Source organism: Mauremys mutica, chromosome 23 (genome assembly GCF_020497125.1).
Source record: "Mauremys mutica isolate MM-2020 ecotype Southern chromosome 23, ASM2049712v1, whole genome shotgun sequence".
In the NCBI taxonomy this organism is placed as follows: domain Eukaryota; kingdom Metazoa; phylum Chordata; order Testudines; family Geoemydidae; genus Mauremys; species Mauremys mutica.
In genome coordinates this window covers 1,096,324-1,115,942 of record NC_059094.1, presented here as the reverse complement: position 1 = coordinate 1,115,942, position 19,619 = coordinate 1,096,324, and the positions used below count along the sequence as shown (strand labels likewise).

The following is a 19,619-nucleotide window of genomic DNA, read 5'->3' as shown; positions in this document are numbered from 1 at the left end:
GGGCATCGCCCTGATCCCACCCCCCTATATTTCATATTTACTGCTGATTGATAGATTTAACCCTCCAGTTGGTTTGGTGGCTTTAGCTGGTTTTGTCAAGCTCTGTTATTGTCTCTAATTCCTTCATCAGCACAGGGAAAATACAATGAATCAGCCTGGCTGATTCTCCTCTGTGTGTCTTTAAAAATACAGTGAATTTAAAAGACACTATTATTGTTTATTTTTTGTTTGCACAGGTTCCATTCTGGGAGCTATGTATACAAGTCATTGTTAAACCTCAGGAACATCTGAGTTCAACTCCTTTAAAATAATGTTTGAACTATAAAGAAAATTAAACAGTGATTTCTTTTGAAATGTCAAGCTATTTTGCCCTTTTTCTAAAAAAATTCTCCGGGTCAGCTAAGTCCTTGGATTGTTTGAAAACAAAATGTATTTTTGCATGGGGAAAATTTTATGTTCAATACCCACATGAGTAACTCGTGGGTGCTGGGAATCCTTGCAAGGGGGGACACAAGGAAGCACTCTCCCTCCTCAGTATGCAAAATGGGAAAAGATCAATGGCTGGAGTAGCTTCCACTGCTCTAATACCCTATTAAAGTCAATGATTTAGGTATATAACTATAGGCACTCAAGTATGGAAATTTTGGCCTATGTGACTTGACCAGGGCCACAGTGGGAGCCAGTGTCAACGCTAGGATTAGTCCCTTGTTCTCATCCCTGAGCCCACTACATACTATATTGCCTCTTCTATTTGTCTGCCCCTTTTTGTGGTCAAACGTCATGCTGGATGCTCAGCAGAAGAACTTGTGATGGTCCTAGTGTATCAACGGTAGCCTGAGTGGTGCTGCCCACTCCAGCTGCAAAATGATCTGGGGCCTTCCCAAAAATCAAAGAGCTTCTGGCTGTGATTTGTCAGTCCTCAAAGGCCAGCCAGGTGACTGTAAATAACTTACAATCATTAGGAAAAATTAGTATCAAGATTCCAACTCTAGCAGTTAGACAACATTGGTTCAATTTACAAGAGATTACTTTTTATATTCCTTGGTTCCCCCCAAATTAGGAAGGGCCTGTGACCACAGGTCCTGTAGGGTACAAAGGGCAGGTCTACATCCCTTTTCTCTTTGTGCATAGTCCTGCCTGCTACCTTTTCAGTTTCAGTTCTGCTACCACAGTACTGATCAGCACATAAGAATAGGAAAGGGCACACACACACACCCCTCCTGGACTTGGGAAGGGAACATAGGAATGTTATGTGCTCTTATTCAGCACATAAGAATGTTATGGCACATAGGAATGTTATGGAATAACATAGGAATGCCTTAGGGCACATAGGAAAGGGCACGCTGGTAGCACACGGCCAGGCGGACCAGTGTGCCTCTGGCTCCCAACGGGGCTGCGCACCTGTGTCTGTCTGTCTCCCCCCCAAGCTCCACCAATGTGGCCTGATAGTTCACGCTTGCGATCTGGTCATCCTCCCCCTCCGTCCATCCTTCACTCCCTTCCCTGCGTCTCTCCATCCTTGTCCTCTGTCCCGTCCCCTCTGTCCATCCGTCCCTGCCCCCTTCGTCCCCTCCGTCCCATCCCTGCATCCCCCCAGCCCTGTCCTCTGTCTCCATCCGTCCCTGCCCCTTCCGTCCCGTCCCTGCATCCCCCCAGCCCTGTCCTCTGTCCCGTCCCCTGTCTGCATCCGTCCCTGCCCCCTCCGTCCCCTCCGTCCCGTCCCTGCGTCCCCCCAGCCCTGTCCTCCGTCCCGTCCCCTGTCTGCATCCGTCCCTGCCCCCTTCGTCCCCTCCGTCCCGTCCCTGCACCCCCCAGCCCTGTCCTCCGTCCCGTCCTGTCTCCATCCGTCCCTGCCCCCTCCGTCCCCTCCGTCCCGTCCCTGCATCCGCCGCCGCCTCCCCTCCAGCACAGGCGCGCGAGGCGCTGGGTCGCTGCCCGCGAGCGGGGGGGCGGGGGGAGGAGCCGCCCCTGCGTCGCGGATCCTCCTCGGGGACGTCATTGCCGCGCGCTGCCACCCAGCTGCTTTGTTTGCGTCACGGCCCTTCCTAACCCCCCTCCCTGCCCCACGTGTTCCGAGTCGTTTGTTTTGGTGGTTGCCGCGGCGACAGTGGGCGGAGCCCGGGTGACCACGCTGGTTGGGCGGGGGGCAGAGGGCGGGGACGTCATAAGTGGGGCGGCCCGGCCGAGCGGCGTTTCAGTTCCGAACGGACAGTGTCAGCGCGCTGGGCGCGAGCCCCGCCCGCGAGGACACCCCCCACTCCACCCCCCGCGCACCAGCTCGCAGCAGCAGCGGCTCCCCCTGGCAGCGGCGCGAGCAGGGAATCCCCAGGAACCGTCTCGCGCCGCCCCCTCCTGCTGCCTCGCTGCTGCTGCTGCTGCCCGGCGGCGGGACCGCGGCTGGCCCCGAGCCCCCTGCGCCGGAGGGGCCCGTCCGAGCTGTAATTAAAGGGTTTTTGTCTTGCAACTTTTTCATATTTTTGGTGCAACGTTTTTACCCCCCCCCTTTGAGCCTCTCCCCAGCTGGACTCTCCGTCGGGCTCCCAGCCCGAGCAGCCCCTGACACTTCCATGGGGTGGGTGGTGTGTCCCCCGCTCCCGTGGCACTTGATGGATCTCGGTGGCACAGCAGCGTGGATCCGGGTCCCGAGCAGCGGCTGCGTTACAGGGCTGTCTGGTTCTCTTCCCCCGTGTTGTCTGCAGGCAGCCACCCGGCCAATTTGACACGGCTCTCAGCGGCACGCTGCTCCCCTCCCTCGCGATCCTCGCGGCGGGCAGGGAGAAAGCCCTGAGGCAGGCAGGTGTCAGCAATGCGAGTATCCCTCCCCACCCTGCACAGCCTGCCCTGTGCTCCGCGGCTGGGAGCAAGACGGTGCCCGGTGCTGGATCGCAGCGCAGGGGAGCTGCCCGGCCCCACCTGGCGAGCGTGACCGGGGCTGAGCTGGGCTGCAAATGAACTGGAGGGGACGGATGGAGACGGGACGGGACAGAGGACAGGGCTGGGGGGATGCAGGGACGGGGCGGAGGGGACGAAGGGGGCAGGGACGGATGGAGACAGGGGACGGGACGGAGGACAGGGCTGGGGGGATGCAGGGACGGATGGACAGAGGGGACGGGACAGAGGACAAGGATGGAGAGATGCAGGGAAGGGAGTGAAGGATGGACGGAGCGGGAGGGTGACCAGATCGCAAGCGTGAACTATCAGGCCACGTTTGTGGAGCTGGGGGGGAGACAGACAGACACAGGTGCGCAGCCCCGTTGGGAGCCAGAGGCACACTGGTCCGCCTGGCCGTGTGCTACCAGCGTGCCCTTTCCATGCTGTGCCACAGAGCTCCCCTGCCCAGCACCCCCCTACAACTCTTCCACCACAAATGCACAGTGCTGTGCACACACACCTCGCCCAGCACACCCCTGCCCACAGCCCCACCACAGCTGCCCAGCACCCCACACAGAAACCCCCACTCTCTAGTTTCCCAATACACACAGATTTCCCCTCCCTTCCTTCCTCCCTCCCAGTGCCCTTCCCCACAGCCCCACACCATAACTGCACAATGCCCCACACAGACCCGCAGTGCCCTGACACACACAGATCTCCCCCATAGCCCAGCACCCTGTTTTTCACTCTTGTTTTTTCAAGACCCAAAGGGAGAAATCCCCTCCCTCCTCCTACTCCATGGGAGGAGGGAAGCGGGGATTGAGCTTCTCTATGAATAGCTCCAGTGCCTGATTCTGCTTGAACTTACTTTTCCTGAAAGAGGCACCATTTTTCTCAGTTTTACCGTCACCCCTGGGGTTCTGAATAACAGCAGTGAAACTGACCAAAGCTGCTAGTGCTTGGCAGCATCGTGAGGCGGAATAGAAGCTCTGGAACTGCCAGTTTGCAGACTCAGGAAGACAGGTCTGCACTGGTTTACATTTGGAAGGTTATCTTCAGATAATGAAAGCTGGGCATGTGCTTTCTTCAATCCCTGACAATGCATGGCAGAGAATACAATTATTAAAGAAAAACAGTTTTAGCCCCTTTTTGCACAGTTACCTGCACTTATACAGGTTGCAACCTGATATTCCTTGCACAATCTACAAGTTTGGGTGCATCGGTAATGCCCTAATTGTATTACCGTTGCACCGTGATTTTGCTTGGTTCTTTTTAACCAAGGTGAAGTATTCCTAGAAAATAGGTGAAACATTTGGATTTGTAACAGTAATGTAAATACTGTGATAAATTCAGTGCCCCTGGCTTCCCATGGTTCCACAATCATAGAAATGGCACTGGAATTTACTTTTATCTTCAGAATTCTTCCCCCCTCCCTCCGCAGATCATCATAAGAATTTCAGGAAGGGCATTTGAAATAACACATAAAAGTGATTCCATGCACAAGTCTAGAGTGTTTTCTGTTTCTCTGGAATTTGGCAGTCTATGGTGCTTAATATGGGCATATATGTTTGATTACTATAGAAATTTTTCAGATCCTGTAAAAAAAAGTCTGTCTTCACAGAATCCTCTCATCATTGGTACAGAAAGTGAAACAGAAGTGCTGCAGTATTTTAGGGTTTCTGGATTTGTTTTTCTCCAGGAAACAATTTTGGTGCTTTCATTATGCCAGATAATTACAAAAAATGTACTATCTTAAAAATATTGGTGATTGGCAGCAGTAGCCCTGGAAACGAAAATGGGTGAGATTTTCAAAAGAGAGTAAGTGATTTAGGAACATAAGTCTCATTAACTTTTAATGGGACTGGCATTTCTAAGTCATGCAGTTTTCAATGTCTCACCCATCATGTAAAATAGGGCTTGAATTTTCTATGATTTAGTTGACCACTGGCATGTACTTTCAGTATTTTCAAAAAGCATATACCAAATGGTAAATTAGAACATGCTGTAGCATGGCTAGTGCTGAATTATCAGAGAAGTAGTTTCAAAACTTCCAATTTTTTATGCAGTATGTAGCTATTTATTTGTTCTAAAATCCATACTCTTACTGGCAGACTATTCTCAGACCTTGTAACCTTGTATGACTCTTACATAAACAAAGTTGTAGCTTCTAGTAGAGACTTAACTGATTTGCTCCACTCTTTGTGTTATAGAGGAAAATCTTGTTCTCAGATGCCAATTCTTGAAATGATGAGGGTTTGTCGATCCCATAAATCACCTTCTTTCAAGGCCGGATCAGATATTCAAACAAGGTTATGAACCTCCTTACTTGTACAGTCATAATTCCAAAACAGGTCGATCAAGAGGAGTTAAGTCCCTGCCCTGTATAATTTATAAACATGAAGCTGAGTAACCTTGGATGACTAAATTAAACTCTAAAATAATAATGAAAAGCTTAGCTTTATTTTAGCAAACTGGTATTACAAGTTTCATGACATAAATGTTAATTATCAATATCTTTGGCACTAGAAAATGGATTTTTCTCTGCACAAAGTCCATTTCTTGGCAGAGGATACATTGGGAACTATCAATATAAAAAGGATTAATGTGGAGACATGAAGAATAATAAAACATTAAGGATGTTATCTAACTATTTCAAATAGAGAGAAAGAGGTACATGTCTACCTATAATACGAGTTTTAGGATCAGCGGGCTCAGTTGTTTACAGACTCTAAATGATGCTTTGTTTTGATTCTCGTGAAAGCTTCCTTATTTATTTTCGTGGCCCAGGGTTGTCTCCCTGGTTTCCGTTTATATATTATATAATAAGCATGTTAATCAAGGGTGATCATGTTAGAGTCTTTTCATCCATGGTTTAAAACAATTAGAGAAACTCTTTCTTTTCCCCCCCTTAGCTTAGTCTGCAGAAAAATTCACAAGATGAAATAAGCTCTGTGTGGGTTTTTCCCATGTAGAGCAGTGAAATTGTCCTATTTGTTTTTCTATTTCATATTTCTGTACATGTTAATTTATTTTTATTCCTAAACCATTCCATAAGTTCCTATATTTAAATATAATTTGAAAGTCAGAGTCACTCTAGGCAAAAATTAGAATTAAATTCTTTATTAGAAGTACATCATTAAGCATAAAGAATGAGGAGTACTTGTGGCACCTTAGAGACTAACAAATTTAATAGCTCTGTAAAGGCAAAAAGGGAAAGGGCATGGGTGGAAATGAAAAAGTGCAGGCATTTGAAGAGGGATTTCACTGGAGAGAGTATGAGGCTTGGAGATGGTAGCACACATTTTAAAAAAAATCCATATTTCTTGTGTTTCAGGCAAAGATTATGCATTTATTTACCTTTAAAATACATTTTTAACTGGATTTTCAAAACAGTTGCTCTCAGAAACCACTGTGTAACTTAACCCCCTTAATTTAATTGTCTAGTAATTGATAGAATTAGAAACCACAGATATTAAGAAAGATTACACCAGAGGTTATCAAGGTAATTCACTGGACTGCATTTCTGGCATCTTTTGGATGATGCTGCAGAATATTTGGGGCACGGGACCATTGTTTTGTTAGACAGTGCCTAGAACAATGAGGCCCCGAACCCTGATTGGTACAAATCATAATAGAAAGAACTGGGTGGAAATTGCTGGAGGGCCCGATCTTGCTCTAATTGAAGTCAATGAAATAATTCCATTGATTTCAATGGTGTAGAATTGAACCACAAAGGAGGCAGTTGGAGGAGGGATACAGCTGGCATAGGTTTACAGAAGGAGAAGTGGCATTTGGGACTTCAGACACCTTGCAGAGCCAGAATGAAGTGACATACACAGAAGCAAAGACAGAGGGGAGGTTAGTGAAGCTGTTAACAGCTGGGAGGTCCAGATATGTGAGCCACACTCAACAAAGTGAACATGTGCAAGCACCGGGGCCAGAGTTTATTGTCTCCTGAATACTTTAAACAGGATCATTACATGCTGAAATAGATAAGTATTGCTAGAGTTATGAAGGCAAAATTGTCCTGTTAGATTGCACCTGGGGAAATCTGGGTTTTGTTTTATCTGTTGGTTTTACGGTTACTGTATATTTTGTTCCTGTCCTCTTTATAAAGTGCTGCTGATTTTTTTATATTGTTCCTTATTCATTTGATGCCAGGGCCTTATTATATCCCATTGCTGGTTTTAGGCTACTCTTGTGGAGTATTAAATATAATTAAAAGGCCACATTTTCAAAGGATCCTCCTCTATTCAGGCGTGTAGAAGTTTTCATGCAAATAGCAGCATGTGCATGTTTCAGGTAACAGCAGATGCATGCACAGGTGATAGATTCAGACTTGCAGTGCTCAGAAAGTGTGCATACAGATATTTGCATGGATTTAAATAGAGGCCACTTTTTGAAAACGTGTCAAAAATATCAATAAGTTAGGCGACCTTAAAACTAGGTTACATTTAAATAGCTACATAAGTGGGATCAGGGAGATCTACTTTGTCCTGAGTTGTTACTGGGTCACTTTAATAATTTCAAACCCCTATAAAGAACCCCTTGTTATGGCAGGAGTCTTGTAGGTGATGTATGTGATGATGAATATGCCAGAAAAATTCCAAGATATCGTGTTTAATTGAGCAAAACCCCAGGTTTAATGGAATTGAAAACTACTTGTGTCACAGATCTAGGCAATTACTGTTCATAAAGGGGCACCCGCAACTTGAAAATCATTTCAATCAGAAAATGCTGCATCTACTACTGTTACAATTAGCCACGGAGGTTGCTGTCACTGAAAGGGATTAATGAAAAAATAACATTTTCATCTCTTGTTTTCATTTGTTTGCTGTGTGCATTTGGCAGGTCTCTGTGTAATAGTCCTTGTGTGATGGTGCCTGCCCTTCCCTATGCTACTGAAGAATGTGCTGATCAGTACTGTGGTAGCAGAACTGAAACTGAAAAGGTAGCAGGCAGGACTATGCACAAAGAGAAAAGGGATGTAGACCTGCCCTTTGTACCCTGCAGGACCTGTGGTCACAGGCCCTTCCTGATTTGGGGGGAACCAAGGAATATAAAAAGTAATCTCTTGAAAATTGAACCAATGTTGTCTGACTGCTAGAGTTGGAATCTTGACACTGATTTTTCCTAATGATTGTGAGTTATTTACAGTCACCTGGCTGGCCTTTGAGGACTGACAAATCACAGCCAGAAGCTCTTTGATTTTTGGGAAGGCCCCAGATCATTTTGCAGCTGGAGTGGGCAGCACCACTCAGGCTACCATTGATACACTAGGACCATCACAAGTTCTTCTGCTGAGCATCCAGCACGATGTTTGACCACAAAAAGGGGCAGACAAATAGAAGAGGCAACATGGTATGTAGTGGGCTCAGGGATGAGAACAAGGGACTAATCCTAGCGTTGACACTGGCTCCCACTGTGGCCCTGGTCAAGTCACATAGGCCAAAATTTCCATACTTGAGTGCCTATAGTTATGTACCTAAATCATTGACTTTAATAGGGTATTAGAGCAGTGGAAGCTACTCCAGCCATTGGTCTTTTCCCATTTTGCATACTGAGGACGGAGAGTGCTTCCTTGTGTCCCCCCTTGCAAGGATTCCCAGCACCCATGAGTTACTCATGTGGGTATTGAACATAAAATTTTCCCCATGCAAAAATACATTTTGTTTTCAAACAATCCAAGGACTTAGTTGACCCGGAGAATTTTCTTAGAAAAAGGGCAAAATAGCTTGACATTTCAAAAGAAATCGCTGTTTAATTTTCTTTATAGTTCAAACATTATTTTAAAGGAGTTGAACTCAGATGTTCCTGGGGTTTAACAATGACTTGTATACATAGCTCCCAGAATGGAACCTGTGCAAACAAAAAATAAACAATAATAGTGTCTTTTAAATTCACTGTATTTTTAAAGACACACAGAGGAGAATCAGCCAGGCTGATTCATTGTATTTTCCCTGTGCTGATGAAGGAATTAGAGACAATAACAGAGCTTGACAAAACCAGCTAAAGCCACCAAACCAACTGGAGGGTTAAATCTATCAATCAAACAATGAAATATAGGGGGGTGGGATCAGGGCGATGCCCTGGGGAGAAGCCCAGAGAACTCCTCTTCCCCAAATGTCAGAAGAGGGAAGGTGCTGGGATTTTTATCAGAATGCCCTCCCTGAGTCCTATTTAGAGATTCAGGTTCTTTAACTGTTAGGTGTCTGAAACGTTTAAAACATTGCCCTCCTATAGCTGCTGGAAGGAAAAAGGAGCTGTCTCTTCTCCTCCTGCAATACCTGCTGTTTGCTGTGTGAGGGGGTTTCCAATATTCTTTCACTCTCCCAGACGCCTTGGCTGTTATGAAGAGGATGGTGGAAAAGATGTCTCTTCCCCCCAGCCTCTCCTCTTCAGTCTTCTTCCCCTTTTCAGAGCTCTAGTGCCTGCTTTTGAGGCCTCTCATAGCTTTCCCCAGCAGCAGCATGAAATCTGCCCATGGAAAAAGAAGAGACCCCACACTTCAGTACCTTTGGAAATAAAAGCAACCTGGAAACAAACCAGCTGTCTCCTCAGTGTGCAGTTTGTGTCTCTGTTGGTGCAGTTGATGTGCGTGCAGCATGTGTGGTGGACAGGGGCACTGTCTGCTCACATGGGAATTCACCATCCTTGGTGCAGGCTTTGACTTGTTCTGGGAGTGAACATAGCACTGTGGAGTTTCAGACACAGGCTGCATGACCCCCTCCATTTATCTTTGGTGCAGATACAGCCCAGGCAGCACTAGTGCAACCTCCTCTCCTGCTGCCCTCCACCATCATCTGCACAGCCCACCTGTCACGGCAGGAGGGGAATGTTGCTCCATGGATCCTGGTTCTCAGATGGGACTACCCTGGGATGGGGGGTGTGGTTGCATCCATTAGGTCACCAGACTGAGCCTTCTAATATCCCTTGGTGATTGTTCCCAAGATCCAGGACTTGGTGCTCAAACATCTCCCAGCTTCCTTGTTTAATATAAAGGCCAAGGTTTCCTTGCAATATACAGGAAGAAAGTAGATTTTCACCCCAGATGGGACTTGAACCCACAATCTCTGGCTTCGGAAGCCAATGCCTTATCCATTAGGCCACTGGGGCCCTGATGTACAGCTACTGAAGAGATGGAAATTCCCTCTCATAAATGCACATTCCTCGCATTTGCTTCAACACCAAATAGCCCCTTTATGTGCCTTACAGAAATGTCTGCATCCCCTGGCAGCGAGGCAACTGGGCAGGTTGCTGACACAATTACAACACAGAATACGAAGTGTACAGTGCTCACTATATATAGTTTTATTACAAATATTTACACTGTAAAATATAAAGTACTATAGTGCAATCTCTTTATCATTAAAGTGCAACTTGCATATGTAGATTTTTTTTTTGTTGCATAAGTGCACTCAAAAAGAAAACAATGTAAAACTTTAGAGTCCAGTCAGTCCTACTTCGGGTTCAGCCAATCGCTGAGACAAACAAGTTTGTTTACATTTACTGGAGATAATGCTGCCCGTGTCTTATATACGTCACCTAAAAGTGAGAACAGGCTCTCTCATGGCACTTTTGTAGCCAGCGTTGCAAGGTATTAACGTGCCAGATATGCTAACATCCATATGCCTTCATACTTCAACCACCATTCCAGAGGACATGCTTCCATGCTGATAATGCTCGTTAAAAAAATAATGTGTTAATTTGTGACTGAAGACCTTGATGAAGAACTGTATGTCTCCTGCTCCATGGTTCTATCCGCATTCTGCCATATATTTCATTTTATGGCAGTCTTGGGTGATGACCCAGCACATGTTGTTCACTTTAAGAACACTTTCACTGCAAATTTGACAAAACGCAAAGAAGGTATAACGTGAGATTTCTAGAGACAGCTACAGCGCTCGACCCAAGGTTTAAGAATCTGAAGAGCCTTCCAAAATCCAAGAGGGACGAGGTGTGAAACGTTGTCAGAAGTCCTCAAAGAGCAACACTCTGATGCAGACACTACAGAACCTGAACCACTAGACAGGAAAATCAATCTTCGGTTGGTGGCATCGTTATTGAGCAGTACCTGTCATCAGCATGGAAGCATGTCCCTGGCCTCTGATTGCTAGCAGCTCGGAGGGGAGAACAGGGGCTGGACCTCTCCATGGCGGCCTGGTCTGCTCACTCCCTCTGAAGCCCATAGCCAGGGCCAGCCTTTGGGGTGGGTGCCACCAGGGAATTGCCCAGGGGTACCATGGTCAAGGGCGGTGCTGTACGGTAGCAGAGAGGTGTGTGCTGCTGGTGTAAAGTCAGAAACTGCTCCCGGCTGGCAGGGGAGTGCTGCTTGGGGTGGTGCCCAGATTTCTCCCTGCTCCCTCCCGGCATAGGAGCATGGGGGGAGGGAGGGGAAGAGAAGGGGGAGATAGCGGTGATGAGCGGATACTGCTCCCCCCAATGTTCCTCCGTGCCCCCCTCTCACAGCCCCCTAGCGATGTGCAGAGGAGCAGTGTTCAGGGGCGGCGGGGGGAGCGAGCAGCAATGCCAGCTACTCTGTGCATCCAGGTCAGTTTCCCCAAGTGGGCACAGGAGGGGGTGCAGGGGTTAGGGGAAAAGGGGGCACAGTGCAGGGATTACGGGTGCGGGAGGAGGCAGGGGTTAGGGGAACTGGAGGGGGCACAGGGTTAGGGGTGCAGAGCTTCAGGGTTGGGTGCCAGAGGGGGGGAGCAGGGATTAGGGGAACAGTAGCACAGACCCCACCTACTCTCCTGCTTTCTCCTGACACCAGCACCACCCTTCCCAGCATCGCCTCATGGCAGCATCTGCTTCCGGACTCGCACCAGAAACGGGAAGTCTGGGCCCTGCCTGGCAGCGGCTGTCAGGAAATGGAAGCAGGAGACACGACCACTCCCATGGTGCTGTGGGGCCTGTCCTGGCTGGTGGGAGATGGCGGCAGTGGACACTACCACTCCCATGGTGCCATAGGGTTTTCAGGTGGGGTGCCTCCCCCGCCCCCCGGGTTGGGCTCCAGGGGAGGTTTGGAATCTTAAGAGACTGGGGGGGGGGTTGCTTGGAGGAGGTTTGAGGACCAACAGCGAAGGGGAAGTTGGACACTGGCCAGAATACCAGGGAGACAAGGCAGGTGAGGTGATACCTGTTACTGGACCAGCTTTGGAGCCACACAGGGTCTTCTTCATGCAGGGGAAAGGTGCTCAGAGCATCACAGTTCAATAGAAGGTGGAACGCTCTGCCCCGAACACCAGACATTCCCCTACTTCCTGGAACGGGGGGGCCTGTCCCCATTGTCCTGTAAACAGCCCCACCATGTACCCCAGAGGTGGCTGCATCTTAGCACCAAGACACCAGTGGTCACTGCTCCAGAGGAGATGGTACATACAGGCCACTGCCCTACGTGGCCCCACACGTTACTGCCCCAAGAGGTGAGGTACACACAGGCTACTACTCAAACTGGGCACCTGGGGTCACTGCAGCAATGGTTGTGGGGGATACATGCAGGGCACTGCCGCACATGGCCACCAGGGGGCACTGCTGCAATGGTGGTGGTTTGGGGCAGGTGGGATGATAAAACAGGCCACTGACTGAAGTGGCCACTACCACAATGGTGTGGGGAGAGGGGGAGGGAGATATCAATAGGGCAGTGCCACACCAGGGCACCACAGGGAGGTCACTGCTCCAATTAGTAGAGATACACATCGGGTAGTGCCCCAACTGGGGGCCCTACCCCAGAGAGAGAGGGGGCTGGGGAGAGAAGAGGAAATCAAAGGCCACTGCCTCACTTAGCCACCAGGGGTCACTACCTAAATAGGGGGGACAAACACACAGGGCACTGCCCCACCTGACCAGCAGGGGTCACTGCCCCAATTGGGGGATATACAGAGGGTATTGCCCCACAGAGATGCCAGGGATCAGTGCCTGCCATACTTGGCACAGGGGTAGAAGGGATAGGGTGACCAGATGTCCCAATTTTATAGCGACAGTCCCAATATTTGGGGCTTTTTCTTATGTAGGTGCCTATTACCCTCCACCCCGTCCCGATTCTTCACACTTTCTATCTGGTCACCCTGGGGGGCGGGGGCAGGGAGAGAGGGGGCTACACACAGGGCACTGCCATACTTGGCCACCAGTGCACATCCCTAGTGCGGGAGTGACACACACCAGGAGCAGGGCTCACTGCCACAAAGGGGTTGGAAGATACTGAGGGCACTGCCTGACACGGCCACCCAGGCACCCTGCCACCTTGGGGGAGGTGAAGAACACACCTCAGGCACTGACTCCTCTGGCTACCAGTGCTCACTGGCCCAAGGCAGGGGTTGGGGGGACTAAATACACAGGGGACTGCCCCACTGGGACAACACGAGTCCCCGAGATGAGAGTGGGATACGCAGAGGGCACTGCCCCAATGGCTCATACACATACAGGGCCCTGCCTCACCTACCCACCAGCGCTCACAGGCGCAATGGCAATGGTGGGGTCACATAGGCAACTGCCCTCAGTGGCCACCAGGGGTCGCTGCAGCAATGCTAGGGGGGATACATGCCAGGCATTGCTGCCCCTCACCACCAGGAGTCACTGCTCCTACAAGAAGGCCCCTACAGGACACTCCCGTGCCTGGCCAGCAGGGGTCACTATCACTGGGGAGGGGCTATGGGGAAGCAGAGAAAGAGCAACTAACTGCAGTGGGGAAAATTGTCATCTACCGGGGAGAAAGAACGGACTCCGCTAGGACATCGCACCAACTCCGGCCAGGCTGGATACCAGCAATTCGGGGCTGGAGCAGCTCCAGCTAGAGGCTGGGCGGAGGCAGGTGACCTCAGTCTCTGTGCTGAGCAGGATGCGTTGGCAGTGAGGAGGGACAGGGAACCCCCCGGCCAGGGTCTTGCTGCCCAAGGAGGGGGAGATCTGTGGCAGTTTTGGAGTAGCTGGTTCAGCAGCCGTGAGCCGCACGCTTGTCCCCGCCTGAGCTCTCCAGGAGCACATAACACACAGGTGTACACTGGATGTAGGCACCAGTGTAACGACAGGGCCAGACTCTGCTGAGTGCTGCCTGCGAGAGACAGGGGCAGAGTCAGACGGGCAGATGGGGGCAGGAGATGACAGGGCCAGCGGCCATGAGCTGAACCCATCACAAGTCCAGCCTGTGACGTCACCATCCGTCCCTGCAGCTCTCCATCTGTCCCGCTGTCCGTCCAACTCTCAACCCCCATCCGTCCCCAATGTATGCCACACACCCCCCTTCACCCATCTGCCTCACACACTCATTTATTTCCTCATGCATCCTGCTATCCCTCTGATTGTCCCTGCAGTGCCCAGCACAAGGAGGCATAGTGGACCCTGAGTGAGGCTTTTGGGTGATGCAGTAATGGAGCTAGCGGGTGATAAGGAGGGTTCTGGGAATCTCTAATCCCAGCCCCACTTCTCCTGTGCCCAAAGCCATGACCACGAGCCCACCCCTCTCAGTCTCAGACCCCACAGCCCCAAAGACATGACTGGCCACTCATGCTGTGACCCAGTTACACCAATGAGGTCTCCCCGAAGATAGAGGGTGGGAGGAGCAACCCCCTTATCCTGGCAGGCAGGACACATCCTTTCCAATATGGCAGAGACCTTGCCCGGGGGCAGATGGACCCAGCTGAGCCCATAGGAGACTGGGGGAGGGGGAGCAGAGGAAGAGGATGCAGGCAACTGAACATGACAGGTGTCCATGAAAGGAGAGAGAGAGTTTGAGTGTAAGTTGGCCAACATAGAGAGAGAAACCTCGGAGGAAGAAAGAAACTCAGAACAGGGAGTCACCCTCATGGATCCAACTTTCTGCTAGGGAGCACACACCACTCCTGGCCAGAGAGATGATCAGCCCTCGCAAATGGCAACATCATCTCCCTTGAAGCCACAGCTAGTCTGGAAACCCACACCCAGGTAACGGGAAGTCCCTGCCTGGAGCCAGGAGGACTGTGACCAGAGCCCTTCCCAAACCAGATACATATCTCACCGACAGAGACAGCTACTCGCATCCCAGCTGGGTAGGTCTTGCCTGGCATCAACAGGATTCACGCAGTCACTGCTCTCGCTCACTTTCCATCTCACCTCAGAGCTGGACTCCGTCCCCAGGATTTATTTTCTCTTGGTATGAAACACAACACAAGAGGAAAAGCAGTGGTGGCGAGGCTCCTCTTCTCACTATTCCCACACCCCAGGGCTCCGGCTTCAACCCTCCTCCCATTCTGCCATCACAGCTACAATCAGAAATCTGCAGCCTGGGCTCACACCTGGTTGTCTCCCCAATCCTTGGCGCTGTCCAGCATGTCTCCCTCCACAGAAGTCACCTGGCCTCGTCTTAGACTCCATCATCATATTGCTCTTCTCCTTCCCAGAGCTCCTGCTCTGCCCCTCAGGCCTGTCTGTCCTCAGCTCTGCAGGCAGAGGGGAAGGGGCACGATGGGAACACACACGCCCCATTCCAGACACCCCGCAGCATCCACCGGGCTACCAAACCACGTCACCTGTGGCCAGAAACCACCCCCCACCCCGAGGGAGCAAACAGCCTTTGTGAGCCCAGCACACACAAGGCAGGAAAAGATTCACCCCCAGCCCAGCCAAAGGGGGAGCTTCCCCCACTTCCCGGCCACAGGCCCACGGGGCTCCTGGATGGAGGAGTTTGGTGGGCAGTGGGGCCCCTGAAGAACTAGCTCAGCGTGTGAATGAGTGACTGGGGGGTATGTGGGGCAGGGCCGCCCTGGGGGGGCAGGAGGGGCAATTTGCCCCGGGCCCCACAGGGGCCCCCACTGGAGTTTTTGGGGCCCCTGGAGCAGGGTCCTTCACTCGCCCCGGGGGGCCTGGAAAACCCTTGTGGGGCCGGGCCCAGGAGCTTCCTCCGCTCCGGGGCGGAAGGACCCACCCCCCCGCTGGCGAATTCCCGCCGCTCCGGCACCCGCCGCCGAAGTGCCCCCGGGTCTCCGGCGGTAACTCGGCGGGGGGGGCGGGGGGGCCCTGCCGCTCCGGGACCCGCCGCCGAAGTGCCCGGAGACCCGCGGGGGGGCCCCCGCCGCCGAATTCCCGCCCCTGCCCTGAGCCCCCCCCCGGCCGGATCCCAACGGCCGCAGCGCGCTCGGGGGGGGGGAGCCTCGGGGCGAGGGAACCGGGGCCTCCCGCCACGCGCCGAGTCTCTGTCCCGCGCTCTCTCCGCCAATCAGGGAGCGGCGCGGCGTAGTGACGCGTTACGGCCCCTCCTCCAATAGAGGCCGCGTGTGAGAGAGACAGAGAACTACGATTCCCAGTGTGCACCGGGAGGGGGCGCATTGTCCGGGCAACTGGCGCACTTCCGCTATGAGAAGAGCCAGGAACTACAACTCCCAGCCTGCCTCGGGGCGCCTCCGTCCTCTCCAGCCCAGGGAAGGGCGGGTCCCTGGGTCAACCTGACACCTCCCCTCACAACTCCTCAGCCCCGCCCCCCGAGAGCCCCGCCCCCGCCCCCCTCCGGCTCCTGACGCGAACTCGCGTGTCCCGGGGTCTCGCCCGGCCCTGCCCCCCCCGCCTGCTTCTCCCTTGGCCTCGTCTCTCCCCACCCGTTGGATGGAGCCATATGGAAATACGGCGGAGGGGCAGAGCTGGGAGCCAGGACTCCTGGGTTCTCCCCCAGCTCTGGGAGGGGAGTGGGGGTAGAGTGGGGGAGGGGCAGAGCTGGGAGCCACGACTCCTGGGTTCTCCCCCAGCTCGGGGAGGGGAGGGGAGGGGAGGGGAGGGGGGGTAGAGTGGGGGAGGGGCTGGGGTGCCTGCTGCCCTCGCAGTGAACAGCAGAGCGCCCCCTGCAGCTTGCCACCCCAACCACGTGCTTGGTATGTTGGTGCCTGGAGCTGCCCCTGGTTCCAGCCCCTCTGCCCAGGCAGCTCCCCCAGCCTGACACACACACACACACACACACAGAGCCCCTGTACCCACCCCACCCCACCCCAGGTCTCCTCAGCCCAGAGGGGAGCCCCCCGGCTGAGTGGGGAATCAGACCCCACCGAAATTACCCTGGGACCAGCTTGATCTTCCTCCGCCCTGCTCTGCATGTATTCAGAGTGAGTCAGTTTCTCTGTCCCAACGTGTGTCCTGCCATGTGTCTCTTCTCCTCCCCAGTTCCTTCCAAACCGCCCCATTGCCCCTGCACCCCGGGCTGGGTCTCTGCCAACCCTCCTGCCCCCAATATCTCCCTGCCCCTACAGGCCTATAGGGCTGGATCCCTCCCTCCCCCCTTCTCCCCTCATTTCCTGCCTCTAGGGGTCTATGGGGCTGGGTGTCTCCTTCCTCCATCCCCTCTCCTGCCCCCAATATCCCTCTGGGGCTCTCTGGGGCTGGGGCTCTCTCCCTGCCCCTGTGCTTTCCCCTGCACACAATGTCCTGGGAGTGACTCAGTTTCCCTGGACCAACATTTCACACACCCCACCCCCACCCGACAGGTCTCCCTCCACCCCACCCCCTTCCTCCTGCACCCCAGGCTGGGTCTCTGCCAATCCCCCTTCTCCCCTCCTGACCCCAAGATCTCCTGCCCCTACAGGTCTATGGGTTGGGTCTCTCCCTTCCCCCAATATCTCCCTGCCCCAGGCCGTCTATGGGGCTGGGTCTCTCCCTGAAGCCCCGCCCCCAGCGCGGGGCTCACGGACAATCCCCGCCCGGCGGCTGTGACGTGCTCACTCCCTGCAGACAACTCATTCCCTGGAGACTAAAAGGACAGAAGGTGGCACGTGTCCATGGGCGGGGTTATGCAGATGAGCAGTGTCTGGCGGCAGGACGGAGAGCAGCGAGAGGAACCGAAGGAGCCCGGTGGAGAGAATTCTCTCCGTGTGGACAGAATCCGGTGTGGGGAGTTCGTGCTGTGGGTGCCTGCACCGGAGTCACTTCGGGGCAGTGATTGCCACTGAGCTGCATATTGACCAAAGGTGTGTGAATGGAGTGTGGTGCCTGGCGGGGAGCAGCTCATGGTGAAAAAGAAAGCAGTGGGAGCAGCAGATCCTGTCCTAGCAGTGGTTTGTGGGGTTTCTTTGCAACCATGAGTGGGATTGTTGTGGGTGCAACTAGACCCCACCTTCTCTGATGGGGCGGGGCCTCTACTGTCTGCCTGGGGGGGTGGTCCATGATGTCACAGCCCATGGTGGCGGGGGGGTTGAATCATGTTTCTGAAGTGGGAGAGCAACTTCCCCTGTTCCCACTCATTCTCCACTATTTTAGTAGAATATACAATTTCTATAATTGAATAACACTATATTCATATTCTAATGAAATTCATTGGCCCAGACCTTCCCATCTTAGTGATTTAGTGGTTTCAAAATTTGCTTTCATTTTTTCCAAATGCCTTTTATACAGCTTATAATGCTAGTACTAATACCTTTCATGTTCGTGCTGATCATGCATTGTCATTACATCCCATAAAAACCCAGGGTGGTGCAGGGGTCACTGGGTCTGTGTCCCAGCTCTGCTAAGGGCCTTGACTGATTTTCTCAAAAGTGCTTCCTTCTGAATCCAGCATATCTGCCCCCCCCCGCCCAGTCACTGCCCACCCCCATGTGGGGGCACCAGCACTGTGCCGGGTCGTGATGGGAAATTGTCCAAGCTGGCCCAGGAGAGACATGTGTGTCCCTGCTGGTGGGGCTGAGCCCCGCTCTGTGTGTGTGTGTGTGTGTGTGTGTGTGTGTGTGTGTTGGCTTTGCAGGATTTTGTATCCTGCAGCAAGTGACACACACACACACATTGATGCACAAAGGGACTCACAGAGTCCCAAGAACACTCACACACAACACACCCAGAGGGGCATGCTAGCTCCATCCCCAAAGAGAGAAACAATCACACCCCCCAGCCACGCTCACAATCACACACACACTGGAATATTCACAATTGTGCTCAGAGACACAACCGCACACAGTTCACTCCCACTGCTCCCAACACAAGGACCTCCTGCCCCATACAGCATCTGCCGAGGCCTGTGGAACTCACTGCCACTGGACAGCTACCAATGAGAATGGACCTTTCCAGGAGACCAATAGACATAGCCGTGGTGACAGAGGGGGCTGGGCTTCCAGGGCCTGACCCTGGCTGAGACTGGTTCTGACCTAGAGGGGTCTATCCAGCCGGGGGCAGCGTGACCCACACACAAACCCACCAGAAGCGTCTTTCTTAGCAGGTCTCCCAGGCCATCCCCCACCCTGCCCTGGGTTGGGTAACAAAGGGGCAGTATGAGACTCTGGGCCATGTGTGACGAAGTGGGACTGGTCTTACTGGGGTCTGTGAAGCTTCAGTGTCCCCAGTGCAGTTCTTAAGTATCTAGCAAAGCAAAAGGCCAGTGCAACCGAATGCCTGACACTCTGTCTCCTAGCAACTGATGGCCTGGGCACCTCCCCTGCAAAGGTGCAATTGAAGGTGTTGGAGACAAAGGGGTCAGGTGACCTCCTGGCCCAGGAAAGAAGCTGAGCAGAGAGGAGGGGCTGGAGGGGGTTGGGCAGACTGGAGCTGGCTGGGGAAAGAAGGGAAGCACAGACAGGGCTCTGATCCCCAATGGGGGCTATGGGGCTCCTGGGGCCCCAAGATGGACCTAACAGGGGGGATCCTGTTATCTGTGCCTGCAAGACCTGTGTTGGACTGTGTTCCTGTCGTCTAAATAAACCTTCTGCTTTACTGGCTGGCTGAGAGTCACTGTGAATCGCAGGAAGCTGGGGGTGCAGGACCCTGACTCCCCCACACTCCGTGACACCATGTCGCAACTCGGCCCCAGC

The 19,619-nt window shown here is 52.6% G+C and overlaps 1 protein-coding gene and 1 non-coding gene across 2 annotated transcripts in view; both read right to left on the bottom strand.

Moving 5' to 3' along the window:
• Positions 1-19,619, bottom strand: part of LOC123355355 (maestro heat-like repeat family member 5) — a 659,562-nt gene that overhangs the window by 266,919 nt on the left and 373,024 nt on the right. The gene's annotated exons all lie outside the window — the stretch shown is intronic.
• On the bottom strand, positions 9,915-9,987 carry TRNAR-CCG. Its single transcript has one exon. It is a non-coding gene; the product is annotated as a tRNA-Arg (tRNA).